The sequence below is a fragment of the Pomacea canaliculata genome, linkage group LG9 (assembly GCF_003073045.1).
Source record: "Pomacea canaliculata isolate SZHN2017 linkage group LG9, ASM307304v1, whole genome shotgun sequence".
In the NCBI taxonomy this organism is placed as follows: Eukaryota; Metazoa; Mollusca; class Gastropoda; order Architaenioglossa; family Ampullariidae; genus Pomacea; species Pomacea canaliculata.
Genome location: NC_037598.1, coordinates 10,161,328 through 10,182,064, shown reverse-complemented (window position 1 = coordinate 10,182,064; position 20,737 = coordinate 10,161,328). Strand labels below are relative to the sequence as shown.

General features: G+C 40.7%; 1 protein-coding gene across 2 annotated transcripts in view; it reads right to left on the bottom strand.

Moving 5' to 3' along the window:
* Positions 1–20,737, bottom strand: part of LOC112572410 (universal stress protein A-like protein) — a 29,348-nt gene that overhangs the window by 3,783 nt on the left and 4,828 nt on the right. The window contains exons 1-2 of one of the 2 annotated variants that reach the window (XM_025252081.1): positions 13,080–13,177; positions 12,780–12,959 (exon numbers count right to left, since the gene is read on the bottom strand). The gene's annotated coding sequence lies outside the window, so the exon portion shown is untranslated. Of the gene's footprint in view, positions 1–12,779; positions 12,960–13,079; positions 13,178–20,737 lie in introns of those variants that run through there. The other variant, XM_025252080.1, reaches the window with a different exon arrangement.

The window sequence follows — 20,737 nt, the reverse complement described above, 5'->3', positions numbered from 1 at the left end:
TAAAAGTGAACTTAATCTCTCAGGAAAAAGAAAAGTAAAACATAAGGCGAAAGGAATTTCGGTGTGGTGGATCTGGCAAGGGGAGGAGAGAGGTGAGGATGAGGAGGAGTGCGTATGATAGAGAGAAACCCGGATGTGCAGCAAACACCAGATGACTTCAATCTCGCAGTGTCAAACAAAACAGATTCTGCTCCAAAACCTTATCTTTTTTTTTTCAAACTATCTTGCTGCACTTATACACCTGATGTCTGGGTCCGAGAGTTTAATTTATAAATTTAAGTAGTGAAACAAAATTTTAGCCATATAAAAATGATCAAGGACCGTAAGACTACCGAACAATATAAGCTCCCGGATGGATTTAAATTATTAATATGTGCCACAGAATTTAAAAAAAATCGTTATCTAAATCATCAACAACAACAGCGTTGTGGTCGTCGTTATAGTTGTTACCGCGGAGGAAGACAAACCTCTCCACACCCCACTCTATCTCTCCGTCTCTCTCTCTCTCGCCCTACACCCATTGTAAGTTAAATCTCCGTAATTGACAGTCGATCAGACGAGACACATCTTATTGATCGCTAATGCTTATCTAGCATCGTGAAGTGGAGCAGCTGCTGCTCTCATCCCGTCTCTTTGTATTGTCCTCGCTTACATGGCAGACAAGCCTCGGGCGGACAATTAGTCTCGTGACCTCACGCGCTTTTTACGCTGGTTTTTTTTTTTTTTTTTCATTCCCTTTTCTTTACCCTCCTTTCGTATTTTTCTGTCTTTTCTTTCAATCCCTATAAGATATATATAGATATATAAGATTGCACTCATAATGGTGTCAGATAAAAGTCTCAACTACTTACTCCATATCTGTCTCCGCAAATACCTTTGTACACAAAATGAGTGATTAACCATCTCATTCAGTAAAAGGGGTTAATAACCTCTTTTTTTTCTAAACAGTAGTCTTCCAGTCCTACAAGCTAAAACTGACAAAGAAAGAAAAAGAGTAAGATGAAGTACAAAGAAACGGTACTACTTTTTCAATTGGAAGAGTATATCAACACAAACAGCTATAAATAAATATATGGTTTTTGTTTTAAGTCCTTAAATACATCTCATCTCTACACGGGACAGTGCGCTGCTCTACCTGGACAGAATACTCTTTAAACGTGTTAGAATATCTAGACTATATTATAACTTCTGATGTTTAAATGTTTTTGGACGGCACCTTAACCGTGAGTTTCATAAAATGAACGAAAAAGTCTTTGAGATGACAAAAATATGGAGAAGAAAGTAATGTTGCCCTCACGGCTGGAATATGCCGGGTTTCCTGGTTTTTCTTCTTCATTATGACGGTGCTTCTTCATCCGTAATTCTTTTCGTGCCGTCTGCCACAGCTCCACACTACACCCGTCTGTATCCTTGCCCCTCCGTCAGTCTCCAGTCTCCAGAAACCATACCTGTGCCATCTTCTCTCCGACTTTTTCGTTTACTGGAATAATTTACTCCACTCCCCGGCAGCTGTTTACACTTTTTGCCGTGCAGACTAATTTTCTGGCTACATCTACGTGAGTCGGCAAGTGTATACTGCCCTATGACCTCTTGTCTACAATCCTGTCCCCTGCTTCATTCATTTTCTTCTCTGTCATTGTGGTGCTGCAACCTCCGTGACAGCCATCGTCTAAAAATAGACATCTACGTTCCTCGTTCTCACTCGCCGTTGTCGCTAAGATATTCATTACCCTTTGGGTGCATTCATCATCATCATCGTCGTCGTCGTCCTCCTCCTCCTCCTCATCATCAATCATCATCATCATCAACCTCGCGGCTTCGTGATGGTACATGCATGATGTTAGAGCCATCATCATATCTCTCACTAGATGAATAGAATATACTTGATGTATTGCTTCAAACTAAATGTTTTACTTTTTAAAACTTTTTTGTAACAGCATTCGTCGAGTTGCCATATTAATCAATTCCCAGTAGACAGACTTTTTGTTCTTAAATATCTTGAATTATTTCCTTGTTTCAAATTGCCGTGTCACGTGTCCACGTTTTTTCCCCGAAGACATTGGCTAGCCTCCTTGTTAAGCAAATATCTGCCGCCTTGCAAAAAGAAAAACTCGTGTTTTATTCATGCCAAGCCCTAGCTTTATGGGCTGATGCAGAAAAAGCCGAACTTATCTAACGAGTTAGAGCAAGGCTTTCAATGTAAGAAGCTTGCACGCCTCATGGTTCGCTTTCCACGAGGAGCAGCATACTTTCCCCTACTGGACTTTTTAGCTCAGTGAGTAGCTGACCACGGAAAAAAATGGGTGAGGAGGGAAATGCACTGAGGAAGAGAAAGAAGGGTGAAGGACATCGCTCTGTCAAAAATAGCTGATCCTGACATAAATTTGGTCTCGAGTTCCTTACTCCTCAACCACCATTAAAAGCTAAATTTACCTTTAGAATTTTTATTATTTATTGAATAATTTTAAAACCGATTACTGAATTAGGTAAAATAAAATTTAAAACCTTGCCATTCTAAAATATCAGGTCATAAAACGCAAAGCCGGGGTTTAGTACCAGCTAATGCATGTTTGTGAGGATAGGAAAGAAAGCCTCAAATAATCTTGAGATCATTTGTGGGAATCATTCAGCCACCATCCTCTCTCCCCCTCACTCCCCCCTACACGCCTTTACAAGATCTTGGAGGGAAAAAGCGGGAGAGAAGACAAAGGTTTTTTTCTCTTTGAGGGAAACATGCGATTCACGAGCACATCAAAGCTACGGGGGTTATTTCAACTGCAGGCCCGTTATGTCTGCCTGTGGGAGGTAAGCGGATTACCTCCGCTTGTTGCTGCCGTTGTCGCTATAATGGCGCTGCGGTAGGTGGCTTTTTACTAGCAATGTGTTGTGATTGCGATTCTTAGTGGAGTGAGAAGCCAGCTGATCGTGATAACTACCCCACCCCTCCATTTTCTAGAGGGAGGTCCGCACGCGAAGTGTTCAGATGGATGCTGCGAATGTACTGAGGTGTGTACACATGTGTATGTGCAAGAAGATAGCAATCACCTGGTGGGATTTGCCGCCAGGGAAGTCAGAGATTACTGCCATGGGGTTAGCCGGTAGAATGTTTGCGAGCGTTAGTTTGTTCTCATTTCTTCTCATTCCCTTCTCACTCAAAGTCACGGGCACGCATCCACATCCCCGAACACACTTTTATGTTTATTATATATATAATTTTTTACCTGTATACATAAATTTGTACATGCGAAACCAAATGTCTTTCTATTCTATTGTAACCATACACAGTGAAAAAAAATCAAAGTACGAGAGGATGGAAGTTAACCAAGCATCAGACACGACTCATATAAATGTACATACACAAATTTTTTTTTTTAATTTGCTGTATACACATACAAAGGACATACAGCTAATGTCAATTGAGTAGGATTGTTTACCCATTGCACACAGACACACACACACACCTATCAATACAAACTGCAGTACATTACAAACTCTTCTGTCTTAAAGTTTACCAAAAGGAAACAAACACCAGAGGGTCAGTACTAAAGTTTCATGTCTTACCTCACACGATGTAATTATAAAGCCCTTGGTTGTTACTACCTCGAGATCTTGTCATGATCACACATTGGAAGTGAAAGATAATTTATTGTTTTTATTCCATAAAGTGAAATCATTGCATATCTTCTAACCTAAATATAATCGCAATCAACCGACTCTTCTAAATCCAGTGTTTCTAACTGAAAAAGTCTGATTTATATACAAAATAAACACTAACATGTCGCGGATAAACTCCTGGAAAAAGAATCTGTAAAGACAGGGACCTGATTCTGTTCACCTCTTCTCAGGAAATACGAGACGAGCCCCAGTTCCATCCCAACCCAACCATCTGTAAGCCACATTCGTGAAAACATTTCTTGACGAGATGAAGTGGAGAAAAACTTTCAGACATTGCGAGACCAAGTGTTGTTTCTTTTTTATTTGCTGGTGGCCTGTGCTTGTTGTTTTCGATTCGTGGGATAGTTCACCTGGCTCTGGCAGAAGGCTAGTAAACGAGTAAAAGAAACCCGGATGATAAACAAGCGTGTTTTTCTCTCCAGTCTCCTTTCTGCGATTTTTGTTTCCTTTATTGCAGTCTTCTCATCACTGAGTTCGCTTCTCTCTGGCACCTTGCCTCACATCGTGTCAACATAACACTTTCCTGCAATGTTTAGAGGTTTTGAAGATAGTTAGTTGGTGTGTGTATATGTCAGAAGAGACGATCTAGCCTCCAGCAAAATAGGGTATGAATATATTTCTATCAAGTAAACCATAAAGGAAGGAAAAATTCCATTAATATTTCCTTTTTACCACAGATACCCAATCACTCGACTACCTGAACATTTTGTGTGCAGCCGCTTTGCAATAGTTTTGAATTACCGTTTATCCTTAGCAATTCTCATCCTTTTGTCGCTTAAAATGAAATCAAAATGACCAGGTGGAACCTGAGGCAAGCCTACAAATAGCCGAAAGAAACTGTGATTAGTCACTACAATAGACTGATTCAAAGAGCAAAAATATTTACGATGGATGAGTTCTTTGAAAAGTCCGTGTTTTTTTGTTTTTTTGCTGTTGTTGCTGTTATAGACCCAAACACAAAATATATTGTTATACAGATAAAACAAAAAATAGCGATTTTTTAATAATGTCACATAATACAATATAGAATCAAAGACAAAGTAGTTTTTAAAAATAGGTATGTGTAGCAAGACGCTATGCATGAACGAGCTTGAATTCTGTAGGGTAGACAATGGATAAAGTGCCTGTACCTCGTAATTATTTCGCACTTTGCTGAGAAAAAATAAGCACTTAGAAAACTACCCTAGGGCCAGCCTGGCAATAGAAAGCATCACATCCAGCCTGTGGGTCCCAAGATCCGAGTCAAAGGTCATTGTTGTGCTGGTGATGGACGAGTGTTTAACCCTAGCGCCACCGATCGCCTCTACTGCAGACTGTTGTACATCGGCAGGTAGAACTAGAAAAACAAGAATTTCACCCAGACTCCTTGGTTTCCTTGTTGCCATGCCATTTATAACATCATGGCGGACTCGTACAAACTCACGGTGTGCTGCATAAAAGGCGAAGAAAAATAATCGTTTCCATTCCTCTTTACTGGAAAATACGCAGACCCTGCTATGGGCCTCGTGGGAAATGGCAACATAAAAGCTCAATGGTGCGATCTGGTGTTAGGGGAATGTGGGAACCGTCGATTTTTTTTTTTTTTTAAGGGTAGAGCAGGCTTTGTCCTATTTGCCCACTCCATGCTTGCCACTAAAAAAACACAGAGACTATAAAAATTACAAGAATTGTGTCAGGAAGGAAAAACAGTAATGCGTGGAGGGAAGTAAAGAATAAAAATGGCGGCGTCATTACTGGCGATGAGGAACAAAGATCTCGCTGGGCGGAACATTTTGAAGTAATACTGAACCGGCCATCGACAACAACCACTTTGGATATATTGCCCCAGCTGCCGAACAACAACACCAACCCACCAACTAAGGCAGAAATCATCAAAGCCATCAAGTCCTTGAATTCTGAAAAGGTGGCAGGCCCAGATGACATTCCTGCAGAGGCACTCAAAGAAGACCCAACAGCCACAGCAGAGATGCTACATCCCCTGCTGCAGAAAATTTGAGAACAGGAGCAAGTTCCAGCAGACTGAAAGCTAGGCTATCTAGTAAAGCTACCTAAAAATGGCGACAAGACACAGTGCAGCGATTGGCGTGGGATTACGCTGTTGTCCATTCCTAGCAAGGTGCTGACCAGAATCCTCCTGGAGACACTGAAGAATGCTCGCGACAAGAGACTGAGGCAAGAACAGGCAGGCTTTCGGCAGGGTAAATCATGCACAGACCGTATTGCTATACTACAAAATATTGAACAGTCCATCGAATGACAGTCACCACTCTACATGACATTAGTGAATTTTGAGAAGGCTTTTGACTCCGTAGACAAGAAAATAGTATTCTGCTTTGAACTTTACCAGTCATTAGATATATTGGCATCCCAGTAGACCTTTAAAAAATTGGACATCACAAAAGGAAATGTGAATTTCGTTTGCATATTAACAAACATATAACACCAAGCAAGCAGCAGCTTCCCTCCAAGACAATGACACCAGTGCTTGCATTATTTATGCCTCGTGACGCTGACCTACGAAATCTTGTTACATCCAACATCGTTTGAGACGCACGTGCTTTCTCTGCCTTAAGGTTGTTAGGTTCTATTCGGGTTAATTAGATATTGATTTACCTGAAGAACGAATTACGAGCAGCGGACTGAATGTTCATTCAGTTTTCTCAGTGCCCCAAGCTAATAAAAAGCCTTCATAAGCTCCTCTTGCACATCGAGCTTGGAATTTTTCCTTTCACTTTTTTCAAGACTTGAGGTCATTAAAGCTTGCATAGGCTTCTTCATCACATCCCTGTCGAGACGGAATCAAGAACATAGGACCTATCCGTTCGTTGCCCAGCGGGTAGAGGACGTGAGCAGTTTTCAGGACTCATCTCGGTCTGTCACGTAGTTCGCTCGTTTCTCGCCATCAACGGGTGGCCTAGCGGCGTCTGGACCCTCACTGATGGTGGTGGACGTGCAGAGGGTACGGTGGGATGAAGAAGGAGGGAGGGATAGAGGGCAGCTGATACAAACTGCCGTCAGTCACGAGACAGCTTCAATCAGCAAATCTGTAGCATGGAGGTCAGTGTTCTTGGTGGCGAGTTTTGATTGTTAAGTAGTTGTCGTCCTCGGCTACACTATTTACATCTTGTCTTTATGTCTGTTTGCTTGCATTCTGGCAGCTGACCTCCATGCTTTCCTCCCTTCCTGCTTCTATTAGTGTTTGACTGTCTGTCCATCAAAATTTTCCGTATCGGAAACTGGTTCTCAATAAAAAAAAATTTAGTAAAAATTGCTTTTTAGTCAGAACGATGACTACAGATAAAAAAGTCATTTGATTGTTGTTGAGTCAAAAACATCGATAGTAATAAAGACTTTACCGAATCATATATATATATGTTAGTCGGTGATGTGTGTGGTGCGTGTGCACTGTCACATGTAAACGAAAGAGACAAGGAGATACTGAGTGTTTATTAAATGAAAGCAAGGCTAACCCAGAATTCCCGTTCGAAAGTTATTTTTGTCCCTTCCCTCCTGGCTTCTGAGAGACTGCTAAACATCAACAATCTGCCTGAAGGTTAGGAAAATCTATTGCGTATCATAATTGCACACCCACCCTGTTTTCTCAGTCTCCATGCAGGCGAGGATTGTGATAACATTGCGGGTACGTTTGGCCTACCCACAGAGAAAAAGGCAGCACACAAGCAACCCACACAACATCACCACAGCCACCACACAACCCGTCTCCACGTGACCACCAATATCAACTCGCACGACAGTTCTAATGAGTCCACATCAAAGCCAGTCGCCATGGCGGTAATTGCCGTCACGTGTTTATTTTCCAACTCGTTACGTGCAACTGTCAGAATGATTGAAGTGACCAGCCTTCACCCAGGCTTCCACCCACTCCACCCTCCATGTCACACGATGATTTCGACACAGCATGGTCAACGTCGACCACGGTGTTCTAACGCCGCGTCCTGCCTCAACGACCATCACTCATCAGCAGCCGCGGGAAGATAAATACACATTAAGCCCTAAACTGGAGCCGCTTGGTGGGTGATTTTCCCAGACGAAAGCGGCAATCCTTTCTAATCGCTCGTCTCGCTCAGAAGTCGACATCCATTTTTCATGTAGAAAACATCATTATCCGCTTATTAAGAAAGAAAAAAATCAGATCGGTTTATTATTATCTGTCGTTACCTGTCATTTTTTGTCTTTTTTCGGGTGTCAGATTCTGCAGGTTCTTTCCAAAGGATATCAGTTAATGAGGAATGGGGGAAAATCGAGCATGAGTGTGAGCACAGCAAAAGTCACGTGACTCGAGCTACCTGCCTGTCGCCTGGATGGTGACTTACCTTGCGGGTATGCCCGCGGTCAACCCTGTCATCGAGATGCTCGTGCACCTTGATGTCTATGAGGAGCTGATTGCCCAGTGGGTCGCAGGAACCCCAGAGTAGTGTTATGTCCTCCATTTTACATCCTGGAATTGCTTCCATAGTCCTCCCTTAACCCAAAACCTAAGTTGCAAAACTGAGATGTTGTACAAGTTCTATGTGGGAATGGACAAAAGAACAAGAATGTCTAGAGAACAAATAAACTCATAACAGACAGTCAGAAAGACAATGGACAGAAGGAAAAATAGAAAAGGATTAAAAAATAAACACTTTTGCATCTTTATCATAGATGTATAAAAGCCTTACGTGCAGTTAGTCTTTTTCTTGCACTTTGCTATGAAGCTCTGTTTTCTTTGAAAGCTCTAAATGTTCGTAACGACAGCGTTTCTAATTTTCTTCGTCTGGTGCATGCCACATGCATGTGTTCTTCATCACCTTCCTGCAACTAATATCCTGATGCTGTCATAAAAGTGTCAACGGTTTCTATCCTTGACTTCAACAAGAACGGTTTAAGTCCAGCGTCAGGAAAGACTACTCAGGAGTTGGTTTTTCTTTTTTGTTGTAGCATCTGTCATCTTAGAAAGCTCTAAAGATAAAAGTGCTGTTAATAATGTGATTGACACTCTTTCCCACAAATATCCTTTTTTTTCCCTCTCCCTCCTGCAGTGCTTGGCTTGCCTACAGGTTAAGGTCAATTTACTTTGCACGAGACTTTCCTTCCCTCGCCCACACATCAACAACAAGCTTCTGAGTGCATTTCTCGGGTTTTATCAAGACTCATCTATACAAAGGTGTTTACTAAGTGAAGAAATTTTTTAAAAATATTAATGCAAGTTAAAGTGTGTCTGTCCATGTGGGTGAGAAGTAGTAATCATTTCATCGTTGAATTAAATCCCATTTTGTGGATTATTTGGTCTGTATGAGTTTGTTGGTCTGTATGTCCACGTGAAAGTTGGTTAGCGTGTGTGAGATAGTCTGTACACGCGCACATGTGCGTGCATGACAGTGTTCGTGTGATTGAGAACGACAGCCAGCGCTCGCTCTTCCACAAACCTTCTTCATCACTCACATTATCCGCCATAATCATTATTTATTTACTCGCTGCCCTCTGTCGTGCCGTGGGCAACAAGAGGACTGAGCAGCAAAAAGAAGACCCACCATTTCATTGATGTTTCTAACTTTCAGCAAGGCAAAAAAAAAAAAAATGTAAATATTTCTTTTTAACCTAGTTCCTCTTCAGCGGTTATCTGAGGGTCCATCTGCTCGCACCCATCGCTGGTATTTACGTCGGAATGTGCAAGCAGTGCTCTCGCACCTCGAGGGTAGGCCATGTTTGTAAGAGGTAATCCTTGTACTGAGTTCATTTGTCAACAGCAGCCATGCTGGCGATCGTGTTTGTTCTGGTGACCTTTCACCTGCCCCCCAAACAGCAGCAGAAGGAGAAGTAAATGGCAGACTGTGGAGGAGGAAATGGGTTTAAGACTATGACCTGGAGGGAGTCTGGTACCACCTGGTCTGGTTTATTTGCAGTATCCCATCTATTTCTAACCAGGAATTGGAGAACATGCCTGCCTGTGTAATGGACTGCGCTACAAAATGAAGCAAAAAAGCAGTATTTTAAAAGGGAATGTTTCACTTAATTTTAGCAGAAATTATCATGGATCTTTGGTGAGATAAGCGCATAATAAAAATATTTCAAACCACATAATTATTATTATGAGGGTCTTTTTGAAGAAATGCACATCTGTGCTGGCTAATGGGAAAAGTTGTGTGGAAGTGTTTGACTGACCTTAATTCATTGGTAGATGTAACAAGATATTGAAGGTTATGAATAATAAATGGGCAACTACTCCAACAGTACACGGCAGGAAATTAAAAGAAAACAAATCAGAAAAGAGAGAAAATATTTCTTTCATTCAGACAAGAAAGGGCTCCTCTAACGAATAAGATTGACTTAGAAATGTTCCTGCTATGATACTGGAAGACGTTTCTCCTGTGAGATTTCTCAAGTTAATGTTTCTAATTTATTTAGACACAGGTAAGCTACTGTAGACCTCGTATTATCAGGTAATGACACTGTCAGAAGATTGTACAAATGTGCCCATGTTATAACTCGGTCAACATGTTCATACATTTCGAGGTGATACAATCACACACTTTCCCTCCGAGCCACCATCGCTTCTCTGAAAGCAGAGGATTTCCCCAGCATTTCTAACAGCCACCTACCTCCCCATCTCCGACAATTTTTTCCCAGGTATCTAGAAACCGACAGACCTACTTCCAGTTTCACAAGGTTGTAAATAATTGCTCAGCTCGCGCCAAAACCACCGACTTTCACGAATTCCCTAAACCTTTACAGCTTCTCGTTTCTGTTACTACATACAAAGCAAGTAAAATGTTTATGAGAGATCACAGACAATTGCAAGTGCGTGGTGCACGTGCGCACAGTAGCAAATCTGATAAACATAAACATACATAGAATTGTAGAATTAATGACACAAGTAGACCTTAATCAGCCCTTGTTAGGTCTCACATTGCTTTTACAGCCTGTGTCCTGTTTCGCTGGTCTGTTTATTAGCACACGGTTAGCTGGTCCTACAGGAGCATCCTGTTACAGGCTGTTCAAGATTTTTTTTTTTACACGCAGAAAGAATGAAGAACTGAATGGGGACGTGTTAAAGGCTATGAAGGTTATGCTGAACACACCTGGTAACAGGAATAGGCTTTGATAGTTACAGCTCGTCTCTGCCTCCAGGGTAGTCAGGTTATTTAGAGCAAGATAAAAGTACGGTCACCCTGGTAGTGTGCTTAAAATTAGTCATCAAAACAGTTATTTTTTAAGTGTCTAAAGACTTGTCATGGACGATCATGCTTGAACTCTTTAAACTTTTCAGTCCTAAGCTAGACCTTTTAGATAAGTTAAGCAAACTCCACCTCACAAAACACAACCCTACTCTACACCTGGCTGTCCCTCCTTGCTAACTTCAGCAACCTTTTGGCAGAATTGTTTGTTATTAGTCTTCTGCTCACTCCATTTCAGTTGAAAAGAAGTGCGACGATAAGATCCTGCAGATAATTCTCACTTAGAGAGTCTACAGCAGTGAAGGAGATAAATCACCTGCCGCTTACACCAGGTGGAAATTACACACCTGTACTCTCCCCCCTTGCACCACCTCCTCCACTTTCTTTTTTACTTTCTTGTGATGGCTTGCACAATTCGTGTTGTTCTTTGTGCAGGTAATGAAGACTATCTTGTGTATGAGTCATTCCATACATCCCCCGGGCGGGACACGTTTCCTCCACCACAGAACATGAATGTCTCCCTCAGTCGTGCACCGGGTCACAACACCAGCTGTCTTTTGTTGTAAAAAGCCAGTTTTTCAGGGCTGGAGTGCAGGACTTGATGAAGTGGGAAAGGGTAGGAGGTCGCTGTGTAGATGGCTTAATTTATTCATTAAGAAATAAGCGTTTTTGAAGTAAGTCCTCTATCAAAACAAGATAAAGACCAGTTGTCATAATATTTTATATAAACATTATCCCGGATAACGGTACTACTGGTCGTACCTGTCTACGTGCATTTCAACAAACCTACAGCGCTAAATATTTTTATAATTTTAGTAAACAGACATTTTACATAAGTACTTCTCTTTTCTTATTATTTTTTTTTTCGTTTTTGTTTTTAGCTTTGTTGTTGTTGTTGTTGTTGTTGTTGTTGTTTATTTCGTTCTTTCTGTATGTGCATTAGCGCGTTTGTGTATCTATATTCACGCGTGTAAGAGCGTTTGTGTGTGTGAGAGAGAGAGAGAAGAAGAGACAGAGGAGAGGAAGCTTCAGAAACCCGCACACACACACACGTAGACACCCAGTCACGAGCCATGCGCCGAGTTTTTCTTTATTCTCTCTCTCTGTCACGTTCACTTTATCTCTCTCTCCTGCTCGAAAGCAGAATCACACAGACAAGTAAGACTGATAGGCAAGTTTACCCTTACGAGATCCATTACAGCAGAAACAAAATAAACTTGAACATTAGCCACTGGTCCAGTCATTGCTCTCCCTCTCTCTTTGATATATATACACTTTATGTACACATATAAGTACACTCCCCTACATCGTGAGGGGTATGCTACAGGGTCTCTTACAATCTTTACTACTCTTTACAACCCAGACGACACTAATGTCACTTTAAAGAGCCATTGTGTTGAGAACTGTAGTTTATAGTTTCATTGACTTTTTGTTGCGAGGGTTCGAGTTACATGTTCATATGATTTGTTATGACATAGCTTGAGTGTTCTCGTATCATTACCTAATGTTGGAGTTTAATGGGATCACGTGTGTGAGTGAGACAGAGAGAGATAGGAGTGGTTTCTTGTCTGAGTGAGAGAAAAAAAGGATCATCAGAAAAGAGTCACCGAACTAGAGTGAAGGAAAGACACAAAGAGAGAGAGAAAGTCGGAGAATAAATAAAAGCTGCGGTATCCATGAACAACATAATATCCCCATGCAACAAGTTTTATATTGTTCCAACTTCCCCATCTTTCGATAGTTCTTAATAAATGTCTACTACTATTTAAACCTTTTTGTTTATATATTTCTACTGCAATGAAATCTTAGATATCTCCTGAAGAGCTTTTCCTTTCATTCAAAACCATCCAAGTCGAATAAGCACATAATCTGACACACAAGAACATTTCTAAAATTAAAAAAACAAAAATCAAAAGTACAATTACTTACATTCAAAGGCTAGTTCCGAATACTCGCTGTTGTCTACCGCAATGACAACAACTCTGTCGCCAGGAGACAGAGCCATGATGACTGACTGGTGACGATCACGAGATGTCCTTTGAAAACAAACTTTGTCCACTGAGACCCAAGTGTCAGCTGCGCAGCTCCGGAGACGAAGGTCTGTTGTCTCTGCAATGACACCAAGGTGTGTGTAACTTATTTAATCCACACTGTCTCCTATCTACAAATTTTTCTTGGTCCTATGCGACAGCGCGCGCGAGCACGTAATGGAAGGAAGGCGCGCCTCACGTCTTTACGTCCGGCGTCAGATCGTGCGCGGCTGCAGCTGCGCAGTGAAGGGGCACGTACTGCTGCTCCCCGCTTGCCCCGCAACAGCTGTTCTACCCAGCAGCCCACAGCTCCCTCTTGCGAGAAACGCATATAAGAGACGTGTGTGAATTATTAATAATTATGACCCGGATTGATTTGTTTCCCGCCCCTCCGGTCGTTTCGACATCCCTGGTAGGTTCACGTTTAACGGATGGCGGCAAGCATGCTGCTGCCGACAAACTGGTACGGGATGGAGGAGGGCTTGGGGCAGGTTATGATGGAGGATGGGAGATTAAAAAAAAAAAATAAAGGTTGTTTATCCCGGAGCAGGAGAAAAACGATCGTTTTGTTATTGTTGTCGCTGGTTTTTCTTTTGACAACATGGTCGGTGCAGCAAATGTTTTTACCGTTATAATCTTTACCCTATCGTTTTCTGTTTGTCATGCAATGTCTGTTATTTACATTTTTTAACGGTTTTTCATTCTTGTTGAAGTTGTTTAAAGGTTGAAATGAAATGAATGTTTGCATACTTGCGAGCGTGTTATTGTACTGTCTGTATGTATGCGACTGAGGCGCGCCTACCCATCCCTTTACATGCTTTGTTACTTACTACATTTTTTCATTCGGTTATTCTTTCTTGCCTCATTTTCTTCATTGGACTGATGCTTCTTAGAAGATTTGTATGTTCCCTTAGTTTTTACTTAAATCGCTATGTAGATAAAGTAATGTTACACGCATTTTATCTTCAATTTTACCTCTGACCTTTCAGAATCTTACTTCGGCTGACAAGCTTTCGCTACTTGATACTCTTCGGTCTTGTCTGCTACAAACAGTTTCTGGGTAGTGAGAAATGTGAGCAAGGAACTGCACTTAGTTCTAATTGAGACCCAGCAAGCTCGCAGTCTCTACTCCATCTGCCATCAGGACATCATTTGAAGCTGTTGTTCCCAAAGGTGTGATCATGAACAAGACGGATATTTTGTTTTCTTACCTTTTACATCGGAACTACTTGCTGTTGTTAGTTAGTTTGGAAACAAATAAGGGGTTTAATAACATAGCTTATCGCTTGATTCACACGCTTCTCATTGCCATTGCCACAAGATGAAGTAATAAACGTGTTCAGAGAGTTACCGTCCAGGTGTTTAGATTGTCTTTCCTGCCTAAACTCTTGTCTGTATACTCTGGAAGCAAACAGCAAACCAGTGGATTGTAAATTAAAAAAAAAATTCTTCTAAAGGAAACCTCTATAAAATAATGATACAAACACAGAAATGTGCATAGCGAGAATAATGAGCGAAAACGTTTCCACTGTATAATTATATCTAGAATCGTGTGTAGCCATTTATTTTGTATGAAACAGTTTATTTGCTAAATAAACAAATCTATTAAATCAAAGAGACAAAATATATGTATAACGCAATTTTTTGTAACGATTGTTTAATCTTTTCGCTTGACTTGGAATTAAAACCAAATGAAAGTAAAAAGAAATGGAAATGACATTTTTGCAAAAAAAAAACAAAATCTAGAATAAATAATAGAGGGCATGAGAGAGCAGGTTTTACACAATATTTAAAAGCTATGATAAGCAGATGGATATAATTTCCTGGATTATACCATCGCACAAAACTGCGCCGGTTGTAACAATGTCGTTTTATTGAGACTGTTGTTCTGTAGAGAGGCAGAGCTCGGTAAAGACAACTCAGGTCAAGGGGTTATGCCCTTTGACCTGCTGAGGGAAGCCTTCAGATGCTGCGGTGTCAACAGAGGAAACGTTCAGCAGCTGCAGGCTCTGGCAGGCTATGATGGATTTGACTACTTAGCTGTGACAAGACCCAGTAAGATCATTACTCCTTTTTTTTTTCTCTTACTAAAACTAAAGCAAAATAGCACCCAAAAAAAAAAAAAAAAAAAAAAAAAAAAAGAATAAATAAACGAACTGCAAATGTAACGGATTTCATCGATAGGATGCAGTGGGAAACGTGGCATGTTTTTTTTTTCATTGATTGACATTACTTTTTTTCTATGGCTGCAAATGTAAGAGATTTCGTTGAAAGAAAAAAAAACCGAAATAAATGTTTTCCCGATAATTGCAAGATGTTTGAAACACGCTAAGCAGTAAATGCAACATCAATCCTCACCCATTCCCACCATATATGAGCACAGTCTGAAAAACATTTATATTACCAGACCCAGGGTTAGGAAGAGTAAAGAAGAAGCACTTGCAACCAGCTGAAATCGCTCCTTAAAAACTATTTGTTTCTCTTTGAACTAACAACTCACTAGCCAAGAAATTGATATAGTAATCCCCGTCACGCAACAAGTAATTATCAGACAAATAAGTAACAAAGCTGTGCTTTAGTATTTTTAAAATATGTTTTTATAATGATAACCACCACCATGTCGACAAAAAAAAAAAAGATAAATAAGCCAAATGCGCAATTTGTTATCACCATAGAAACCTCTGATGTTACGCGAAAGCAAGTTTTGATGTGATATGTGTGTCTGTGTGTTTTTGTGTGTCTTTGTTGTCTTGTCACGTGACCTGCATTCACATTCATACACACACACAAGAATAATGCACTGGCAGTAGTGTGGGAGGAATGCTGCATCCTCAGTGCATCACTTATCGCCCACTCATCACTTCTCTCGTCTCCTGTAGACGCCATCTGTCCTCGCGATGGCACTAATGTCATTCGGGTGTTTCTCTCTGGCTCACGAAAACATACTTAGGCAAAAGTTGTTCTTTGATCGAGAAACATTGGAAGGTCGCTTCCTTTCTGTCTAATATTTGCGGATGAATGTTGTTCGTGTCTGGGTAACTTTTTAATATCATTAGTGTGAACATTAGTGGGCGTTTCCTTTTTCAAAAATTCTCTCGTGTTGACTAATTTTGTCAGAAAACACAGATGTATGGTCTTTGTATGCATCTTTTACGGCCGTTACTTGGACATAAATCCTACCATGTATTCGTAACAGTTCATTAAGAGCTCTTATCTTTGCCTAATCTTTATATTAAAGGGATGGCAAAATTCAAACATTATGGATGTCAAGAACAGAATTTCTTTTAAACGATTTTTCAGTCATATAGACCAGCCACCAGGTATATATATAAATGAACAAATGTATCCATACATAAAATTAATCCAAAGAATTCCTATAAGACGCTATACATAAAGAACATAAAGCTTCCTGTTATAAAAAAATACATCACAGAGATAAATCTTAGATATTTTGTGGGCGAAAGGACAGCCAGCAAGATGAGCTGTTACATTGTTAAGCTGCTTCCCCAGCAAACTTCTGCTCCCGTCCTTCTGGTCTCATCAGAAAACACCAACTGTGAATTACATAAGCTCTCGAATCTCCATTTTGTAAAACACCCTATGACTTTCTTGCTACAATGGAGTCAACGATTTTATTACCCTCCGTCGGACGAGTTACAGAAAGGAACTGGAGATGGATAAGATGTAATTATGTAATAATTTATTTCTCTGTGAGTTGAAGAGAAAAGTCGAACGGGGTTTGCTGCCTTATGCCGAGACAGTAACTAGAGGATTCATCGGGATGAGAGGTAGGTAAGACAGAAGAGTAAATAAGGACGGAAATGCCTTTTGTCACAGGAAAAGATACTTGTCACTGTGCTAAATTACTTATTCTGTTGCCAAAGAGACGAAAAGTGTTAGAAGTGAGTGCACTCTCAATAAACTTTATGTTGATGTGATGGTCTCCTTTTATGACCCATCTCAATCAGTTCACACACGCACACACCGGATATACACGGCAGATTATCCTAGTTCGCCATTATTTGCAGACATTTGAGGAAGCCGTCCTTCGTCAATATTTAATAAACACCATTCTGGATTCAATCATGCAAAAGGAAAAAAAAATTAGCAGCAAATGTTATTGTCGGTGGTTTCTAGGTTGTCTCTACCCAAGAGACCGCAGAGATGAAAGCAATTCAATTTCCTATTGTATTTCATGTTACAAAGGACGATTTGCTTTTTTATTTGTGTTGGTCAACTGTTTCTATTACAAACAAAAATAAAATATACGTGTGTATTTGTTGCAGCGGCGAATGAAATTTGCAAGACAAGTTTTGTATCTAGTCTTCAGTTTTAGAAGTATCCTCATTTTTTCGGCCCTTTGTCTGAAGTAACAGGTATTTTTTTTTTTTTTTTTTTTTTTTTGCCTGATGATTTCAAAAACAAGTATATTCAACAGTTATTACAGTACGCAGCCATTCTCTATCTGTTTTTGGAGAGCGCGGATGACTAACAGCTGTCTAGAGAGACCTGGGCAAAACTGGACCCCTGCTGGCCCGCCCCAGTAAATATACAGTATTGTAAAACTAACTAATTAGTCCGGCATCCCAGTTTTGGCGGCCCCTTGGGAAAATTAATGCTGGTCTAGAGGGGGAAAAAAAATATATATGTAGAGCGGAGATGACGAGAACAAAGAAAAACGAAACGACTGCGACAACAGACGCGCTGTCGCTGGTGTTGACAGACCGCCGACGTAGAAGCGCGAGGATAAGATGCTGGTGCCAGATGGGACCACAACAACTAACGGTAGACAACCAACTACCGGAAGTTGGGTGATGGTGCAGACAGCGCTCCACCAGCTCTTCACACAGTCTGCTCCTTTGTCTTTCTCGCTCATTCCGACAACATCGACGACTGCTCACTTGTTCTCTAATGACCTGCAGACACGTTCACAAGCCTCTAATCACTAGGAGACACCAAGTCTCTTCTTCCCCTCCCGAGATGTGTTTTTTAAATGTCGTGCGAACCAAGTCTGTCAGCCAGAATTAACTTTGTATTTTTTGGAGATGGCCTTAGTCCATCACCTCTGCCGTATACAAAATCTAATTTACCGTGTCTGGCGGTAATCCTAAATTACAATGGAGCAAGAAAAAATAATGTTTGAGAGCACCAGCTGAAGAAGAAATGTTTTCTCATGCAAATTTGTTTCAACTTAACTGCATGTACCCGACTTTCGTGTATAATTTCCGCCTAACCAACCTACTCACCAAGGAATCCTTGAAACTTGGACCAAAAATATATGTTTCATAAGTATTACTCCTTACAACAATCCACATAATGTAACAACATCTAACAACCCTTTCTTTCACTGTTTTCGTCCGTTAACTAGTTCGCCTGCTGGTCTTCACAAAATCTCTCAACCCTTTCTATTTGTTTCTCCAATTCTTATGTTGGTCTTTTATTACTTGTCGGTGTATCTTTCTGTCCTTCGTATGTTGTCTTGTTTAGCAAAGCTAGCTTTTTTAATTATTTTTTTTTCACCATGAAAAAACTGACTGTCATCTACATCACCATCATACAGGCCGCGGGCATCCGAGGAAAATCAGATTTGTCAGTCCTGCCATGTACCCGTATGTGTCCTGTCTGTCCAGTAATGGACGTCCCTTGCTCGTCCCTCAAAATTTATGCTATGACTATGATTCACTTCATAGAAATTTGTTAAAATAAAATAGTTCCTATATTTACTGAATTTTGAATACACTAAACGGTTGCCTTGGCTCGACCAGACCAAATGATCTCGCAGGTCTTACATTGCTCGCGGGCCGGATGATTCCCCCCAATGATATAAAGTCTCGGTGAAGTTCTAGTGAATCTGAATGTAAGTATGGTGTTAGCTTACTATTCTTCTGTTTGAATACTTCTATATATATTTTTTTTTCCTCGGACAGCTTTGAAACATCTGTTAGTGAGCTTTCCAGCTGTTTGCTTTCCATGTTATCATCTCTAGTCACAGACTGCTGTCACTTGCCAAGTGCAAGAAAATGGAATAGAAGCATGTATCTGTAAAGAAGACGCTAAAAGCAGCTCAGGAGAAGACTATCAGAGCAAAGTGTCCAGGATCGACACCTGCGTGAACTAAAAAAAAACCCTTTATCTCTTTGAGACTTCGAGAATATTCTTGAGATACCGATCGAGCTTTTAATGAAAAACAAACGAACAAGCACATCGCCAAGGATCAAAAACTAAATGAGCGACTCATGAGAGCTCGGAGCTGATAAAAATTGGTTAAAAGGTTTAAATTACTAGTTTATCTATTATGGGCGGTTCAGCTGAGAAGGGCATTGAGTTGGTTTTTTCCATTTGCGAAGATATTTGTTGAGGTGTATCATCGAGATTTAGAGGTCGGCATCTAGTCTTCCATGTTTCTTTGCGTTTTAATTTTTTTTTCAGTAATGACTCCGTAGAGGGTTGATGAATGTAAGGCAGCAAAGAAGAGACGGAGCTCACTTTACAAAGGCTGGCATGAAAAAGCAGACATAAAAGCTCTTTGATCCAGTATTTTCCCGACAATTCCTCTGTAGCTGAAGTTGTGAAGAAAGGACTGACGTACAGACAGTTTCGAGGGTAGGAGAGGGGAAGATTTAATTTTGTCGACATATCTCCATCGCTGACCGATATTTCAATAATTTGGAAACACCATGTGTTCGCAGCTTTGGTGATATTTTCATCTTTTACCTCTGATGGGTGTTTGGAGACTAAAAAAACTCTCTTACAACATAATTCGGTTGCAGGTAAGTGAAGTCAGATAATCAACTTGTCTGCAGGTCGGGATTTATTCCCAGCCAGGCACATCAACAATTCATAAGAGCTTTTTCTGATTTATTTTGTTTTTGGAATAACTTGCAATTTGAACAGCTTGACAGACGACTGGATGTAATGTCAGATGCACTTCAAGACCTTCCAGAGACATCAACACCTGACGTAGTTTATTGACGCCCGGACCAAAAATAACATCTCATAAATATATTTCCCGCTGCACGGCAGTCCACACCACTGGGTGTTTGTGTTGCCATTTCCAGCAGGAAAAATAATCAGAAAATAAATGGAAAAAATACAGAGACAAACGATCAGTCATTTAATCAATTAACTGTTTTTTTTCCAGACGTTTTTTTTTTTTTTTTTTTTTGTGGGCAAACATTTATGCAGAGGACTGGACACGAATCCTCATACGCAGTGCGATCTTTGCTTTGCCTCCAACGTCCTCACACATTCCCACGAGACCTCCGTCACGCAAGGATGGTCCGCACCGTAGTCCCATTACACATGACAGCGGTGGCTAGCTGTAAAATGGAGTAGGTCACGCGAGGGTAACTATTGACCTTCCCGTGGGGTCACGCGAGGGTAACTATTGACCTTCCCGTGGGGTCACGCGAGGGTAACTATTGACCTTCCCGTGGATCGCTCGTGGAACGTGTCCTTACTGCGAGTCTGGGTTAGGGTTTCTGGGTTTCTCTAATGTAGTGGAAAACACGTCATAGTGAATAAAAAGATTCAAGATCCTGGGTTCGTGTAAAGTAAGACAAGGCAATGAAAGAACACAAGAAAGAAGGTAAGATGAAAAATTCTAGCACGATGACAAAAACCTGGAAAAAGACGTTAAATCAGACAAAAGAGAGCAAAGGCAACCACAAAAAAATGGAATAAATTCAAAATGACAAATATAAATAGAAAGTAAAAAACAATCCAAACGGCACAACCAAATGAATACCAGAAGGCGAATTTGGTGAATGCGAGAGATGCAATGAAAAAAAGCATGAAGTGCAAGACAAATATCAGGGAGGCTTGGCTCTTTTTTTCTTTTTGCAATCAACGCATTTC